This window comes from Triticum aestivum, chromosome 7B (assembly GCF_018294505.1).
Source record: "Triticum aestivum cultivar Chinese Spring chromosome 7B, IWGSC CS RefSeq v2.1, whole genome shotgun sequence".
Lineage (NCBI taxonomy): Eukaryota > Viridiplantae > Streptophyta > Magnoliopsida > Poales > Poaceae > Triticum > Triticum aestivum.
The window spans coordinates 47,212,337-47,231,300 of NC_057813.1; the positions used below are offsets into that span (position 1 = coordinate 47,212,337).

An 18,964-nucleotide genomic window follows, 5' to 3' on the forward strand; every position below is an offset into this window, starting at 1 on the left:
TGTCGCAGGCACACATTTTTTCTGCATTTGTCCAAATATATACTTTTGGTATTATCTAAACAATGTGTGCATGCTTGGTATCACTTGTTTGTCTGTCCTGAAAGGTTACTGAGAGAAGGCCAACCATTGATGGTTACAAACAACAACACAACAACACATGTAGGTCAAATTCCTCCTGTTTGTGCTCATCCCACATACATGTACACATTTTTCCATTCTACAGCTATAAAAGTTCTTCAACTAATGGTCTTACGTACACAGCAATGTCGTTGCCGGGTTGCTTAGGATGAGCACTAGCATCATAATGAACTTCCGCTTCATGCACAAACAAGAAGGATGGTTATAAATACAGGAAAGTGCTAATTTGATCGCGAGCATAGGTGCTCGCGGCCACGATCTAACACGTACATGCCCATGTACTTTTCTTGTATACATATTAATGAACAGTTTTCTTGCTCACTTCTGCGAAATGGTCATTGGTACGCCGCCAGCCACATGGGCTCCGGCTCAGCCGGTCTGAGACGGACTGGGCCATCCTTTCGCACATTCTGTACCAACGCTGATGGAGAGGACACGCTCCTAGAAATTCACCTTCTGGAGTACTACTTTGTTTGTAATGGAATGAATCAGCAGCATTAATTCAGAAGCATTTTATATTTTTTATCTTGCTTGCACGGTCACTGGTTCAGGCTCCGCTATACACACATCTCTACTATCAGGCAACTAAATCTACTTCAGTGTGCTTGCAAGTTTTGGGGTGCCCGTGCCTTTAAACGAGAAAACAAAATGGTGACAAGTTTATGAAAGGAAAAATAATTGATGAAGATTATAGCGACGGTGGTAAGAAACACCCCTAATATTACCTTGGGTTTCAGTATGCTCGTGCCGCCATGATTGAGTTTATGCTCGTGCTCAATTAGAAAACCCAGCCACTATGAGTTTGTTTGCAAAAACACATCAGATTACAGATTCGTGTTGGAACTATTAACAAAACATGTCTGTGTCACTTGCCTGATAGCTCCTGAATAGATGTCGAGGCAAAAAAATGTAGTATAAGTTCTGAAACAGGCGGGCTCGGTGGGCGAGGGGCGACACACCTGCTGAACAAAACTTGATAGCCCACATATGGTTCAAACTATTGCCATTTTTTACAAACTTTCAATATGTCCTCATATGTGCACACGATCTTCATATATTTAATTTCGGAAAATCCTACACCTGTTCTTTACCAGAGAGCTTGGCTTGCTAACATAAATGGCAGTAGGTTCAAGTATGCTGCTTCAACATGCAGCGGCTCCAATCTCATTTATTGCAAGCGATTAGCTTTTCCAACTTCCTTGTCAAGTTCCCTCCTTGTGCACGTCAGTATTCTGTCGCAGAAATACATCACATCCTCACGATGCCTATTTGCAGCCTTAAGTTGCTCATCATCCACCCCGACTCAGCACCTGAACCTCTGACATTACGTTCAGCACCCTGATTGTTGCCCTTCCCAACTACAAAACTGGCAAACCGAATGTCATGCACGGGACAACAGACCAGAATGCCATTGCAAAATTATATGCTTTATACCTTGATGCTCAGGTTGGATGTTCCCTATTGGATTAACATACTCTTGACTGCCATTGCCACCTGATGCACCTGAAGCATGGGTGCCTGGGTGCCTACACAGGCATTCCAAAGTTGCATCAAATAGGTTTCTAACTGTCTTGCTCACCATTTTACAAAACATTTTGCCATATGTCAAAATAATCTCCCAATGGTTTCAAATGCCACGCACCTCCTGCTGCATGACCTCCTCGAAGATTAGCTGCACACGAAGACTCCCCTGCAGCCCTAACTGTAGTACAAGATCATCCAGTCATTGTATGTTTTTGGTAGTACATACATGCAGTTAGAAATAGGCGTATGATGTGCGGTAAAGAAACGAAATAGGCGAGTCAGGGTACTTGTTATTCCAGGGAACACATATGCTTCACTCCGGCATGCCTGCTGACCTGTATCATATTTGGGAACATCATTCCAAACTGACATGCCATCTACTTTCCATTTTACCAATTTCAAATTAAGCTTTAATTCAAAAACTTCCCAACTGAATTCTGATATTTATTTCCTCATCAGAATCGAGTATCCACAAAACTAACCAACAGTCTTATGCTTTTTTTAATTCATCTGGTGGGTGCCAGTAGCTCCAGCACTGTTATTCCACATAATATATATAACAATTTTAATTCCACTACGCCTTTTTTATAAATGGAATCTATTTGCACAACTGATCATCCTATATGCAACTTAGTTAATGCAATTCTAAGTTCACCTAAAATTGGAAAAACAGCATACAATCAAAACACCCATATCGAACAGACTCGCTGTTAGTTCATCCTACATTCTTTGTGTTTTACGATTTAAGTTTGTAATAAAAGTTTTCTGCTTAGTTTTGATATTTATTCTCTCATATCAGAATCAAGTACCCATAGAACAGACTAACACTGCTATGCATGTTGTTAATCATGCGTTGGTGCTAGTATCTTCAGCACTGGCTAGGAGGAAAACATGCAGGATTTCCAAAAATATCTGTATATAACTATTACAATTTCTCCAGGATCTACTTATTCCAAAGTTTGTAACTAAAACTTCCTGCAAAACTGACCAGCCTATCTGCAAGTCAGTTCATGCGATTTGAAGTACACCTAAATTCAGACAAACAGTCTTCAATCCAAACACCATTAGCGAAGAGATTACCTGCGAGTCCAGCCATGAGTTTTTGGATCAATTTGGCCTATCGGCTGGCACATACGCCGCACAAACCTGCCCGTCAATGCTACCTGTGGCCATTGGGGGCAGCTCTTCGGCTCCTGTCGCCACAGCTAGGTAGGGCAGCGGCTCCATTGGTAGCTCGTTGTGGTTCACCTCCTCCATCACTGCGGTCCTACAGTCCACCAAACCCATGGATCAGAGGCACAAATCCATTGCAAAATCCACCAACAGGAACTATCTTGAGACGGGGAGAGGGGGGGTGGAACGGGGCTAGGGGATTTGGTTTACCTCCGAATCGGTTGCATGAGGAACTCCATCCGGGAATCGCCGCCGCGTATTCCTTCCGCCGCAGACCTTAGTGGGCGTCAATGGCGATGAGAGAGGGAGAGCTACTTTTTGCCTCTGACTCGTCATTTACTACGCTGCCCACCGGCCCCTACCGGAGATCCACCAACCTGAGCCACGGATCGGGAGTAGAAGGCAGACCCGAGCCACAGCTCAGGGAATCTCCCGTCACGACCCCAACAGCGGCCTCCGTCACCGGCGGTTCGTACGCCGCAGACCCATACAGCGTGTTTGTTTGGAGGGAGTTGCCAATGGGGAATGGAAGTTTAAGGTCTATGGGAGTTAAATTCCTTTGATTGGCTCAGGTAAATGGTAGTTAGGATGGGAAGAGGAAGGGGAATTAAGAGGTCCAACTCCCTTCAATCTCTTCCCTGGGAGGACCAGGTAATTAAGCGTGGGAGTGAGAATTGACGTAAAATGAAAAAACTGTTCGCTCATGTCCTGTTGTTCAACGGCTGATGAAGCGCTCACTTTTCTAATCCAAACTCGCGTATCGTCAACAATTCCCAGTCCTGTAACTCAATGTAGAATTCCCACCGATAATTACTACCACACACCAAACATGGGAATGGGACTAATAATCTACTTCCCAAATCTAATCTCTTCACAAATTCTCCCTCGTAAACTCCCATGCCCAATCCCTCAAGCTGCCAAACACGCTGGTATCCTTTCCTCCCGTGAATTAAAAAGTAATCCCTCTCTAAATTAATATAAAAAAGTGTTTAGATTACTAAAGTAGTGATCTAAACGCTCTTATATTAATTTATGGAGGGAGTAACAAACAGCTGGCGAGCTACACATCTCGAAGCGCTATCGAGCCGTCCCGATAACGCGAGCACCTGTGCTCGCGACCAGAACAACCGCTCCATAGATACATAGAGTCACGGGTCAGGTGTTATAATTGTTGTTTTTCTTTCCAAAAAGATTAATGTCATCTACACTTAAACCAAAGTATATGTTCCTTGCGTCACCTGCAAAGTCCTCCCATCTTCTCTTGACTTTTCACCACTGCGACCTGTCAGCGGGTGCTCTCAACTTCCTGTCTTTCTCACGGTATTCTTTGTGCCATCGGATCAACTTGGCATGCTCTTTGTTTCTTAATGGACGTTTTAACCGTGGTATTATAGCACCATACCACATCACCTTGGCAGGAACCCTCTTCCTGGGGCGCTCATCCTCAACATCACCAGGGTCATCTCGTCTGATCTTATACCGCAATGCACCGCATACCGGATATGCGTTCAAATCCTCCTACTCACTGCGGTACAGAATGCAGTCATTAGGGCATGCATGTATCTTCTGCACCTCCAATTCTAGAGGGCAGAGAACCTTCTTTTCTTCGTACGTACTGTCGGGCAATTCTTTATCATTTGGAAGCTTCTTCTTCATTATTTTCAGTAGCTTCCCAAATCCGTTGTCAGATATACCATTTTCTGCCTTCCATTGCAGCAATTCCAGTGTGGTATCGAGCTTTGTGTTGTCATCTTCGCAATTTGGATACAACCTTTTTTTGTGATCCTCTAACATGCGATCGAACTTCAACTTCTCCCTTTCACTTTGGCATTGTCTCTTTGCATCGACAATGACCCGGCGAAGATCATCATCGGGCACATCGTCTGGTTCCTCTTAATCTTCAGCTTCCCCCATTGCAGTATCACTGTATTCAGGGGGATAGTTATCATCATCCTCTTCTTCTTCGTTGTCTTCCGTCATAACCCTTCTTTCTCCGTGCTTGCTCCAAACATTATAGTGTGGCATGAAACCCTTCTCAAGCAGGTGCAAGTGAAGGATTTTTAAGTTAGAGTAATCCTTCGTATTCTCATAGACAGTACGTGGACAATACATAAAACCATTCTGCTTGTTTGCCTCAGCCACTTCGAGAAAATGATGCATGCCATCAATGTACTAGGAGGTGCGTCGGTCACCGTACATCCATTGCCGGTTCATCTGCATGCATTATATAATTAAGTGTATCAAAAACAATTACATAACATCATGAATAGAGAAGTGACCAAATTAATACAAGTTCATCATGACATTCAAACCAAAGTACAGTAGTGATCAAATGTTAATATTGACAAAATAAATACATAAAGTTCATACATAATTCTCATAGAACAACATATTGAAAGAAATATGCCCTAGAGGCAATAATAAAGTTGTTATTTATATTTCCTTATATCATGATAAATGTTTATTATTCATGCTAGAATTGTATTAACCGGAAAATTAGTACATGTGTGAATATATAGACAAACAGAGTGTCCCTAGTATGTCTCTACTTGACTAGCTCGTTAATCAAAGATGGTTAAGTTTCCTAACCATAGATATGTGTTGTCATTTTATGAACGGGATCACATCATTAGAGAATGATGTGATGGACAAGACCCATCTATTAGCTTAGCATAATGATCGTTTAGTTTTATTGCTATTGCTTTCTTCATGACTTATACATATTCCTCTGACTATGAGATTATGCAACTCTAGAATACCGGAGGAACACTTTGTGTGCTATCAAACGTCACAATGTAACTGGGTGATTATAAAAATGCCCTAAAGGTGTCTCCGATGGTGTTTGTTGAGTTGGCACAGATCAATATTAGGATTTGTCACTCCGTGTATCGGAGAGGTATCTCTGGGCCCTCTCAGTAATGCACATTACTATAAGCCTTGCAAGAAATGCCACTAATGAGTTAGTTACGGGATGATGCATTACGGAACGAGTAAAGAGACTTGCCAGTAACGAGATTGAACTAGGTACGAGGATACCAACGATCGAATATCGGGCAAGTAACATACCGATGACAAAGGGAATGACGTATGTTGTTATGCGGTTTGACCGATAAAGATCTTCGTAGAATATGTAGGAGCCAAATGAGCATCCAGGTTCTGCTATTGGTTATTGACTGGAGATGTGTCTCGGTCATGTCTACATAGTTCTCGAACCCGTAGGATCGGCACGCTTAACGTTCGATGACAATTTGTATTATGAGTTATGTGATTTGATGACCGAAGTTTGTTCGGAGTCCCAGATGAGATCACGGACATGACGAGGAGTCTCGAAATGGTTGAGAGGTAAAGGTTCATATATTGGAAGATTATATTCGGACATCTGAATGGTTCCGAGTGATTCGGGTATTTTTCCGGAGTACCGAGGGGTTAACGGAACCCCAAGGAAGTTGATGGGCCTTAGTGGGCTTTAGTGGAGAGAGGGAAGAACTTCCAAAAGGTGGCGTGCGCCTCCCCCTACCCAAACCAAATTGGACAAGGGGTGGGGGCGCGGACCCCTCCTTCCTTCTCCTTCTCCCCTCCTTCCTTTCCCTCCGGTGGAAGAAAGGAAATGGGGTGGGGGATCCTACTTGTACTAGGAGTCCAAGTAGGACTCCCTCCTTGGCGCGCCCCTCCTGGCCGCCGGCCTCTTTCCCTCTCTCCTTTATATACGTGGGCAGGGGGCACCCCAGAGGCACAACAGACAATCTCTTAGCCGTGTGCGGTGCCACCCTCCACAGTTTAATACCTCGGTCATATCGTCGTAGTGCTTAGGCGAAGCCCTGCGCCAATAACTTCATCATCACCATTTGCCATGCCATCGTGCTGACGGAACTCTCCCTCGACCCTCTACTGGATCAAGAGCTCGAGGGACGTCATCATGTTGAACCTGTGATGAACACGGAGGTGCCATACGTTCGGTACTTGGATCGGTTGGATCGTGAAGACGTTCGACAACATCAACCGCGTTGCTAAACGCTTTCGCTTTCGGTCTACGAGGTTACGTGGACACACTATCCCCTCTCGTTGCTATGCTTCTCCTAGATAGATCTTGCGTGGTCGTAGGAATTTTTTTTAATTACTATGTTCCCCAACACAGATAGCTCTCTGGAGCATCTAATTAAAACATACATTAAAACTATGTAAAACATTTAAATGCAACAACAAATGCGATCATAATCGTAACTAAGGTAACAATTGATCCAACAGCATAATGATACCAAGCCTCAGTATCAATGTCATATTTTTAATCTTTCTAATCTTCAAACGCATTGCATCCATCTTGATTTTGTGATCATCGACGACATCGGCAACATGCAACTCCAATTCCCTTTTCTCCTCCTCAATTCTTTTCAATTTTTTCCTCAAGTAATTGTTTTCTTTTTCAACTAAATTTAACCTCTCGACAAGAGGGTCGGTTGGAATTTCCGGTTCACATATATACCTCCTAGATAAACACATCTATGTCACATTGGTCAGTATAATTGTCATAAACACTAAGTGAAACAAATCTCTCCCTAATAATAAAGCACGGATTGAGTCTCCGGGTTCACCGTCGCGGCATTTTTGCAAAGAAGACCTTATACTTTTTGGTAATTGAACATGCAGTACTTTTTAAGTCATCTCTCCTTAATTAATAATAAAGCACGGATTGGGTCTCCGGGTTCACCGTCGCGGCGTTTTTGCAAAGAAGACCTTATACTTTTTGGTAATTGAACCCATAGTACCTTTTAAGTCAAAAACGTTTCGTTCTGCATGGTTAGACTTAAAAAAACACAGGCACGCGGACCACACGGACACGGGCTGCGATGCGGACGACGCCGGGCGCGGTGGCGATAATCTCCAGCCAGATCCGGTCGAGGAGGCGAGGTAGGGGCCGGATCCTGTTCCGGGGATGACATGGAGGCGATCTACAAGGCGCGGGAGGAGGTCCAGCGGCGGGGCTTCAACTCCAGCAGGCCCCCTTTCGATGGACGGGACCGCCCACGTCGCCGATGACTCCCCGGAGGCCGGGGGCCTCCTCCTCCGAATCCTCGACCGACTCGGCCTCCCGGCGCTCCCGTCCGCGGAAGGGGATTCACCTGCCGGCGGCGCCGGCGACTGTTGTCCGCTCGGAGAGGAGAGGGAAGCGAAGGCGACGACAAGGGCGCTGGTGACGATGTGCAGGACCTCGCACTGCCGCCGGGGATGTTCTTCACGGCGGTTCTCTCCCAGGTGAGCGTCCACCCCTCCCGGTGTTCATCCTGTGTTCTTCCTCTCCCTCTGCATCCCCTGTCGCTATTCTCGCGTTGCTTTTGTCGCAGCCAGAGGCTCAACATCAGGGGCCGTGTCTACCTGGTGATCCTCCCCGTCGACGACAACAAAGTCCCCGGAAAGGTGCATGCAATCCCACACACACACATCCCGTATACTTGGTGTTAATTTCTTAGTTTGTCCACTGCAAGTTAAGATGTGAACAATGGCGAGTACTGTCAGTATGGAATGGTTGAAGTGCAGAACAAGTGACAATCTGTTCATGTGTCTACGCTGCAGGTTTGGAAGGGGATCACTGATGGGGAGCTCGATGTGCTGGACACATTTGAAGATGAAGAGTATGTGAGGGAAGTTGTTGGCATCTCACTGACAGTAAGTCCATTCGCCGGCCTGCGTCTCTGCTTCAGCTCATGGTAGCCGGATTCATGCCGAACTGCAAAATTCAGTGGAATGTTTAGTTCAAATCAGTTATCCTGACACCCCTTTTCATGATTGAGCCTTCTGTTTTGGGGCACGCAGATAGAACTGCTATCAATTGGTTCTGTTCTATCATGAAAGACCACTTCTCGTTTGGCACTTAGAGAGCAATTCTTCACTAGGTTGTTCCACGAAAAGAGGATTGAGTACTTCTGATTCGCAGGATTCGCGGGATACAATGATTGTCTATGCATACATATGAGGGAATGTAGATGATCCTGACCTTTATAGTGAATGGGATTTTGATGTGAGTATTTCCCTTCATGCTAATCGTAAGCATATTTCATATATTGATTGAAAGGCAGACAAACAGCGCCACTATCTAACTAAGCGCATGCACCAATCTGGTGATGCTATGAGAAGCAAAGCTGTTGCAACATATGTTTATTAGATTACATGTATAATGCTACTATTTGTTAAACAGACTCCATTTTCTCAGCTGGCCCAATACTTTTGCTGATCAGAATTTTGGTACGAAGAATAACATCACTAATTTACTAGCTTTAAGAAAAGCACATGCTTGATTTCCTGAATATGTCCCTACGTGCTGCCAACCCGTATATGTTGTTTGGTAATGTCTTATTTTCTTTGGATTCCAGGGGCATATTTCAGTAGTATCCGTTCAAGCACTGAACTGTACTACTATGCTGCTTCTCCATCACTTCTGGTTCGTGAAGGTCGATGGCTCTGCCGACTTGAGGGATCTCGGGTCGCCGTCGCCCTTTGGGAGCTCCCTCTCCTTCCTGCCTTCTTACCGTGGTGCCAGGGACCAACGGCCAGACGCCAGCACGACAGAGCTACTGTGCTGCTGCCTCAGGTTGTCCAGGCGCGTCATCGGTCCCAGCCACCCATCATCAAGATCCGACGTCCTTTGTCCTTTTCCCGATTGACGTGAGTGAGCCTCCACTACCCGCTTCCAACTCTGTAAAATTTGTTGTTGTAGTTGGCATGAGAGGCGCCTTGATGCAAAGCTACATGTTTACGTGGGTGCTGCTGGCCGCTGCCCCCTTGCCCCCTGGCAAGCAGGGTCGTCCATGACCAGGGCCCCCAAGATAAGGAGTAACATGCTGCAGTTTCTGCCCACCACCATGTATGAGACATGGAAATCTAGGAAGCTGCAGGTTTGTGAGACACTCATGCTCACCATGTGTTCTCTGAAATGCTCCCATGTAGGGTTGCAAACGAGTCGAATTTGAGCGAGTTGGACTTGGCTCGGCTCAACTCATATTATAATTTGAGCGAGCTCGAATTGAGTGAAGCTCAAGATCGAGCTATAGAACATGATTCGTGCTCAGCTTGTAACGATCTCGAGTCGATCTCGAGCTAGTTTCGAGCTAAATGAGACGACAAATTTTTTAAAGTCTATGACTATTATTCCCACTACATAAGGCACAACTTGACATAGAAAACATTATAATATTCATCCCAATCAAAACGATGATAATATCAATTTCTTAGAATGACTTATTCTCTCACAGCTGAAAGTCTAGAATCGACATAAGAGAACGATTCATGATATATATATTTGGGAAACTTGCAGCGTAGTGCATGTTCGAGATGCCAAAAACAATACACTATTTAACACATGGCCGACCACGTACCATAATGTGGCCTAAATTTTCCCTACAATTAATTAAGATTCCATGTTTGCTTGTAAACAAAATGGAGAAAAATCCTGGGTGATATATATGGTAATAAATTATCCTATTTCCATTTAATATATGACATGATCATTTAACATAATTATATTATGCGGAGCCATCGAGCTAAAATCGAGCGAGCTGGTATTGACTCAAGATCAGCTCGTTTCTCAACCGAGCTACAGAAAGTGTTCATACTCGGCTCATTTCTTTTTGAGTCAATCTCGAGTCGAGCCAAAAAACGAGTCGATCTCGAGCGGCTCACGAGGCTCGAGCTTTTCTTGCAGCCCTACTCCCATGTAGATATATATAAATTGATGTTTATATATTATAAGCATTTGTAAAATGTTCATGTACAATGTAGTATGCAACAATAAATCACATCTCCCAGCAATTGCTACTTACCATTACTCATATCACCTTAGACTAAGTAATATGAATTAGATGACTCAGCACTTATGTTTTTGTGGTAGGTTTTGTGTCCTTCGCGTACTTACAATTCAGAGATAAATTCGGTACATGGCTGATTGACTTTGTTCGTGTGGATTACCAGTTTAGCACCAACGATGGACTTTGTTTATGTGGAGTACCAATTTAGCAGCAACTCTGTTGTAACTTTGGCAACACAACCAGCATCAAGTGTCACACTGGTAGTCCAGGGTCCACCATGTACGTGTAGTTCATCGTCCATTTCTGAATCACCATGGATTGATTTTATTGACACAAGATTCTCTACATGTTGTTTTCTGTTAGGTAAAAACCGTTATTGGCTCCTCATGTAATCTACAATAAGTATCCCTTTTGACACTCATTTAAGTAGACTTTTTTATTATTATTGCGGAAGCAGAAACACACTTGAGAAGGATTTCATTTAGTATGTACTTTTGAGTTTTCAGAGTCTATTATTGACATGGATTTTCCTTCTGCTAGAGAGGCCGGTGCCAAATCTATATCAGAACAATGACAAGTTAACAAACGAGGAGGCTGGAGTTGTACTGTGACTACTGTTAGATCTGTTTTTGCACTTCTGAATTTTATTTGAGAATGAATCTCGAAGGTATAACTTCTGCAGAGTGCTAGCGCCCACCTACAGATGACAAGATTTTCTTCCTCTAAATGTAATAAGGCATGATCCACAAACTCTTCATAGAACTTTGAGGCAAAATATTGATCCCCTGCATGCATATATGATTGTGAACCTTTTTTTTCAATCCATTCCTTTTTACCATATAATTTTTTTCTGGGTGATGTAACATAAGTATATTATTGATACCATTAAGTGATATCATTAGTACTCCCTCCGTCCAAGAAAGCTTGTCCCTCAAATGGATGTATCTAGCACTAACTTGGTGCTAGATACATCCATTTGAGGGACAAAGTGTTTCGGACGGAGGGAGTACTTGATTTATCTGGGCATAAAAATGTCTGGGATAATAGCTCTAGCACTCATGCCGACAATTTGAAAATGGTAGGACGATCCTTTACCTTTACCCATATAGAAGTGATAATCCACTTCCCCCTACACATATAGCGTTTTTTTCTTCCGTTGCAACGCACGCCCATTTTTGGCACATGAAGCAGGTCGTGTCCCTTTTCTCGCCCGGTGCAACGCACAGGCATTTGTACTAGTAGTTATAAAAGATAATATACCACATCTGAATCATACAAGACGAGGTCCGATGAAGGCGGATACCAAAACCATGGCACTATATAATAACAAACAATAATAAAAGTAAGAAAATTATACAAGTATCTATCTAAATCATACAAGTAAGATTTTTTTTTAGAAAGAAGATAAAAACAAGAGGCTCACCACGGTGGTGCCGGCGATGAGATCGGCTATGAGCACGGGGACAGGACGGGACAAACCGCCAAACCTAGACAAACCTTGAGGAAAATGGAGCTTGGAGAAGAGAAAGCTTAAGTGTGGCTCGGGCATTTCATTGAACACCTCATGTGCATAGGAGGTGAGAGCAGAGCAGCATACACCTCCCACACGCCTGCCGGCCAAAAACAGAGGAGTGAGCGGGCAGAGGCGAGCATATATATAGGAATCTCTTTAGTCCCGGTTGATGGCTAGAACCGGACAGAAGCCTGCTCTTTAATCTCAGTTCCAGCCATCAACCGGGACTAAAGGGGCTGCGCCAGGAGCGAGGCCCTTTGGTCCCGATTCGTGTCTGGAACCGGGACCAAAGGGGTTAGACGAACCGGGACCTATGGCCCCCGAGACCCGGTCGGTGCCCTGGCCTCACTAACCGGGACTGATGCACCCATTGGTCCCGGTTCGTAAGAGAACCGGGATTAATACTCTTATCTGGCCTAGACCAAATCCCTGTTTTTTAGTAGTGTAAAAAGACAAAAGGCCCATAAAAGGGGACGCGGGTTTGGCGAACATGGGTGCACGCGCATCCTTCATGAATAGTAAATTCAAAAAAATGCTAGAAAAAATCAAAAAAATCTGAATTTATTTTTGTAATATACATTGTCAACCGGCAAACTCGCATATGAAGTTTCACGAAGAAATCACATCCGTGGTAATCTGGGCAAAAATGACAAAATCGAAGCTATATTAAAAAACACTATTTAATGAATAGTATGGTCGCATTTGTATTTTCTTCACTAAGAATACCATGGGTGTCAATACATCATGAAACTTCACACGTGAGTAGAATGACCAATTAAGTTTCATACCGCGAACTTTCAAAAAAATTAATTTTTTCTAGTATTTTTTGTGAATTTACTATTCACATGGGTGCGCACGCACCCATGTTCACCTTTGTATTTTCGCATAAAGTGCGCACCCATGTTCACCTTTATATTTTCGCATAAAAGGAGTATACTAAGTTCTACTATGATGGCATATATCGATAGAGTACGACAGGAACACATTACACACAGGTACTCTGTCTCACCTGCACGTAAAGTTGGGGTGTGAAAATTTTGGACATTTTAGTGTCAAGGAACCATTTATAAATAATAGGTAATGTTGCAAAGATGTGTTTAATCCAAAACTGGACCAGTGAAAAGCCACCACAATGCTTGTACTGTAGGCAAGGCAATAAATGATACATGCTCGTTCATAAGGATAAACTCGGAATTATGGGTTAGTTGGACATATATTGTTTTGCCGAGGTGTATGGATTTCAAAATTTCCACGTCATGTTACATCTACACACTCGCAAGTGCAGCTAAATCATGACATCATTAGTGATGCAAACAAATTTGTGGCATGTTGAGGCTATCGCGTGACGCAAGCTAATTTGTGGAATGGGTCGGGGCGAGTAGGCAGTGTTTCTTCGGCTCTTTCTCCCCTCCGGTCCATCTCCTAATCCTACTAGATGACCAGTTGCGTCAAATGGCGTAAAGACCCGTTTAAAACAATGTTCGTGTTGAAAATATTTGCATTTTTTCAATAACCGTATATTTGAGTACATTTGGTAAGAATTTATACCCCTATATATAAAGGAAATTAAATGCAAATATTTTCTTAAAGTAATAATGCCACAAATTAGATCATCGGCAGGTTAAGATAGTTGAGTCTACAATTAGGAATTCCGAGTAACTGTAAACTTGCATTAAAAAAAGAGTAAACACAAGTGACACAAAAAAATGTACTTAATACATGAACTCGTGAACATTGTGTACAAGAGAAGTTAATAGAAATAGTAGTCAATTACATCATATAATTTGGTTCTATACTCTTTTGTTCATGTGTATTAGTTGGCTTGGGCTGCGAATGAAGCATGAAACCAAAAATAAATAAACGAAAATCATCTTGCTTATGAGCCTGTATACCTAGAGCTACAAAAAAAAGCCCATTTCTTCAGCAACCTACACCCCTCGCAGCCACTGCCAAGGGGACCGCTGTTTCTGCCAAGCCTCCAAGGCAATTCATCTACTGGTCCACAGCTGTAATTCCTCCCGAAGCACAAACAATAAACAAATCTAGTCCTGATCTCCATAGTTCTAGCAAAAGTGTACAATAACCATTGTTCAGGCAAATGATGAGTGATTCATGAGAAGCCAAGTGCCACCTGATATAATAGAGAAAAAAAACTAATCTGCTTCTGCCAAGCCTCCATGGAAATTCATCTACAAAACAATACTCTGCTTAAAAACAATGACCACTATCAATTGGAAATATATCATCTACAGAAAAACCTATAAATTTTCAGAAACAATGACATCACTGAGAGCAAAACTGATCAGGTAACATGCATAGTTTTTCCCGATCTCCTAAAATGTATTCAAGTACATCCTTGCATAAAGATAAAGGGCAACCCTTTGTGAAACTCTCAATAGCATATTTAATTCTCTGATAAACAGAAAGACCTGCCATGCATTTGGATAATGGATAACATAACAAGGGATCAGGTCGTGGACAATAATCTCACGAGGCAAGTGATACAAGTGCACTTATGTGCATTAGGAGGAGGCATCTTGAAGCACTTATCCTCAATGAGCCTTGAATACAGTGTTCGGAGAGTGAGTCTAGGGGTGCAGAAACATGTACTAAAATGCCTGCACACGCCTCACCAAGTATTATCTAAGAGACTTCTCGCAAAAGAAGTACTCACTCCGTCTCACAATATAAGACGTTTTTGCAAGCTATGTAGCTTGCAAAAACGTCTTACATTATTCGGACGGAGGGAGTATTATCTAAGAGACATGAGCTAACTGTTCCCATCAAGTATGCATCGGAGGAGGGAGAGTGGAGGCGCAACAGCATGGGAGGGTTTCCTCCTCCTCTTGGTCAGCCACCGTGGTACCGCTAAATCGACAGGTTTCATAATAAGGCAGGCCTGCTCAACATCCTGCGAAAAGAAAACTGGGCTAGGCAATATTTCAAGTTATAGTGGGGAACATAAGATTCATATGGGGACCTTCATAAAATTTGATTGCATACCGATCAAGGGATCATCCTTTAAATGGAAAGATGGATTTTGCCATCAATCATATATTGTTAACACTCGTCTTCTCAGTTTGAGGATTTAAAAGAGCCAAAATTATGAGAACATGAACAGAAAAAGAAACAAAAAATTACCAGTACAGAACATCTAAATTTATTCCTCAAAGGCAAATAAATAACACATAGTTTCTAAAGCACAACCTCTGAAATCTAAATTTACTTTTATGTAGATGTAAGGCCAGTGACATATTTACTTTTATGTATACCAATAAAATAGCTAACCCAGAAAACGTTATGGCAATCTACAGTGCACAACAACAACAACAACAAAGCCTTTAGTCCCAAGCAAGTTGGGGTAGGCTAGAGGTGAAACCCATAAGATCTCGCAACCAACTCATGGCTCTGGCACATGGCAATCTACAGTGCACTGCGATCTCTAATTAGCTAAAAAGAAATATTTACCTATTCCACTTGCTGCTTCCTTTCTATTTTTGTTGCAACATAACACCAAGGCATCCTCTGCTTTCTAGTTACAGTGCAATTTAAAATCAGAGTGAGTGTGAACATAGATGCATTTATTCAGAAATGAGGAATCAGCAAGTGAAGAATGCCTAAAATTTAAGGAAAATGCAACCACTGTTCGCAAATACATGGTCATTAATATTCCATGTAATAGCCGCGGAATGGAAGAGGAGGATTGACCTAAGCTTGCATGGAAGCAGGATAGCGTTACGGATGACCATGCTAAGGCGGCTGCTTGGCAGATCCATGGCATATTCAATGCTAGTCGGCGTGGTGGAACGGTGCCATAGGGAGGGGGCTAGATTGGAGATCCGTGTAGCTACCCACGTGCTGGGTGGATCGGCAGCCCTTGTCAGCATGAAAGACAGTGGTGGTTCATGAGCATTTCATTTTCCATGTCCATGAAAAGATAAACACGGAGGTCAGGGGTAGGTTATTGCTGGCAAGCATTTTTCTTGTTTGATAGTTGTCGTTGACACATAAATGTGCAACACAAACTGAAACAAGGAGACCATAGAAACATAAATTCAAAAATAGACAAACTAAAATGGATTTGTTCAGTTTAGTTTAAAGATGTGTTAGTTAAAGTAGGTTGCACCTAATCAAGTTGTCAGTCCTAAGTCCTAACCACAGAACATAAAAAAGCACATACATATTTGACTAAATAGGAGAGGAGCAACCGATTTTAGCAATAGCTAAACTGTAGATGTAACTATCCAAGTATCATTTTCCTTAGCATCCTCTGTCCTTTTCTTGTTATCTTTCTCTGAATTTCTCTTTTACCTCTATAAGTGCATAACATATGGTATTTGAGCGCAAATAGAGTAGGTAATCGCAAGCATATGCAAACCCAATATGCAAAGGATCATATTTGTTACAGAGAGAAGGATACCTCTGCAGTCACGACATTGCAAAAATGCAAAGAATCATATATCTGCCTCTTTTCCATATAATGCCAATGTGTTCCATATTAAATAATTAAACAACCTGAAGGTAGCAATGTGCACGACATAACAGAGAAATTCCAATAAGGCAATAAATAACTTTCATAAGAACACATATCTAGAGAGTGACAAAGAAAGAATTAGGCCACATCACTTCCAACAGGAAGAAACCCAAAAGGGAGTGGGAAGGAACCTAACCTACATAGTCAACAACACAGATGACCCAACAACTAACCCTGCTGAAGCAAGAAGGTTAAGATACAAGGAGTGGTAAACTCAGAGTCATTGAACAAAGAGATTTAGATGGTTCAAGGAAGTTTAATCTAAGAAGGGATAGAATAAACCATAACATCAAAATAAAAATGTACGAACAAACGTGGATGAGAGAGAGAGAAAGAACTCATCCTATTCCCCATCACCAAACTCTTCGTCGGGATTCTTTCTCTGCTTTTCAGATTTTCATACATCATGCCTAGGAAAACAATAAACCCAACATTGAAATCAAATAATCAAAGAACCAAAAAAATAGGGGGAAGAAGATGGCGAGACGCAGATGTGCAACCTAAGTTGGGGACGATGACGAGGGCCCACGAGTAGCGTCCGGCACGTGACGCAAGCGCCGTTTGGAACACCAGCTTCTCTGCTCCTTCCCAGGTGACGTCCTCCTCTGCTCCTTCCCCCACCGTCGTCCTCCTTTGCTACTGGGCAGCGACTGGCTGCTGCCCCTGCTCCCCTCGCCCCGCATAGTCAAGGAGAAGGGTAGCAACGAGGAGGGACCGCCACGGCGCGCGTTGAGGGAGAAGAACGTCGTCTCAATCCTGGCTGAAACTTTAACTCCTTTTTTTATGATGAGAACATGATGCTCCTTTTAGCATTACTTCATTTTTAAACAGGTCTCAATCATGGCTGAAACTTTAACTCCTCTTTCTGATGAGAACATGATGCTATCTTGATGTAGATTAATTCACCATGGCATCTTGTTTTAACATACAGTTTTTTCTCTAAACATGAAAATCTATACGTACAGATATACATAACCCTGAAGCTGAGTGATGTTAAATTAGACTGAAGTTTACTAAGTACCCTTTATATAAATAAATGCAATTTTTCCTCTGAACCAAACATCAAACAACACAATAGCAGCCAACCACAAGTTTCATTCAATCAATAGTCTATTTATGGTACCCTCAAGCATAAAGGATTTACCTTGACTACCCGAAGTTATCTGAATCTGAAAGGAGAATGGATTTGCTCACCTAAGCTCTAGGGCGTGGACAACGGCTGGTGATGGCCTTCGGGTTTGGCGTGCTCCCACAATGACCATGGTGCCTCCTGGTGCCCCTCGACGCGCCTCCTGGTGCTCATGGCCCTCCACCCCGACCTCGTGCTGACTGCCGCTCATGGAGGGCCATGTCTTCAGCTTGCTGCAGCTGCATGCATTGCGATGAGATGCGCGCCGGCTGGCACGGCTGCTGCTCCCCTCCTCCTGATAAGCCATAACCATTTGCACACTTTAGAATGAAATTAATTAGAAATCTTGATTGGGGGAACAAAAAAAGATTCAGATGTGTGCATTCATGGAAAAAGAGGAAATCACACCTCTGCTGCTTCGCCCCACTGCCGTCCTCCTCTGCTCCTTTGCAGCGACCTTCGACCGGTCTAGAACAACGGCGCACAGCGACGACTGATGGAGGATGGGAAGGCGTTGTGGGAAGAAAGAGACGAATGGCGGCGGCGACCATGCGCTTCGGCGGCAGCGGCGACCATGCGGAGGGGAGGAGGAGGCGGCGCGGAGGATTGGCTCGAGTGCGCACTTGAGCCAAGTCAAGGAGAGGGGGAGGGGGCGGCTGGGTGGAGAGGGAGAGGAGGCGGCTGAGGTGTTGTAGGAGAAGGCGGCTAGGGTTCTGCGGGTGAGGCAAGAGGAAGTGAGCGAGGGGAAAGGGAGAGAAAAGGAAATTAATTAGGCTGGTCACAATGGGCAAGAACATAAGCTAGTAACTTACACACTTCCCTAGACTATGTTACTACCTCCATAGTGGGTAGGAACATCTATGTAGTGTCATGCAATGATGTATTTGATAGGTTATAGACTCATTGTTTCTTGGAGTGTGTGATGTTCCGGTAACTTAGCTAGTTACCCCAAACACCTCTCTCTTCATTAAATATGTGCCACATAAGCAAAGTTGTATTGGAGTGTGTGATGTTACTCCTAAGTTCCTCCCCATTGTGACCAACCTTAGAAATCTAGATTGGGGGAACAAAAAAAGATTCAGATGTGTGCATTCAGGGAAAAAGAAGAAATCACACCTCTGCTGCTTCGCCCCACTGCCGTCCTCCTCTGCTCCTTT

The 18,964-nt window shown here is 43.3% G+C and overlaps 2 long non-coding RNA genes across 4 annotated transcripts; both read right to left on the minus strand.

Annotated features, from left to right (window-relative positions):
- Window positions 1-1,098: 1,098 nt before the first annotated feature.
- Window positions 1,099-3,462, minus strand: LOC123161307 (uncharacterized). Of its 2 annotated transcripts, XR_006480664.1 has the most exons (5): window positions 3,046-3,446; window positions 2,743-2,929; window positions 1,781-1,997; window positions 1,573-1,664; window positions 1,099-1,504 (listed from the first exon to the last, which is right to left on the minus strand). It is a non-coding gene; the product is annotated as an uncharacterized lncRNA (long non-coding RNA). The 2 variants fall into 2 exon arrangements; XR_006480665.1 differs by having other exon boundaries at window positions 1,781-2,929; window positions 3,046-3,462.
- Window positions 3,463-14,587: 11,125 nt separating this feature from the next.
- On the minus strand, window positions 14,588-18,545 carry LOC123157402 (uncharacterized). 2 transcript variants are annotated; one of them, XR_006478968.1, is made up of 4 exons: window positions 18,216-18,540; window positions 17,873-18,102; window positions 17,179-17,438; window positions 14,588-17,088 (listed from the first exon to the last, which is right to left on the minus strand). It is a non-coding gene; the product is annotated as an uncharacterized lncRNA (long non-coding RNA). The 2 variants fall into 2 exon arrangements; XR_006478967.1 differs by having other exon boundaries at window positions 17,179-18,102; window positions 18,216-18,545.
- Between the last annotated feature and the right edge of the window lie 419 nt (window positions 18,546-18,964).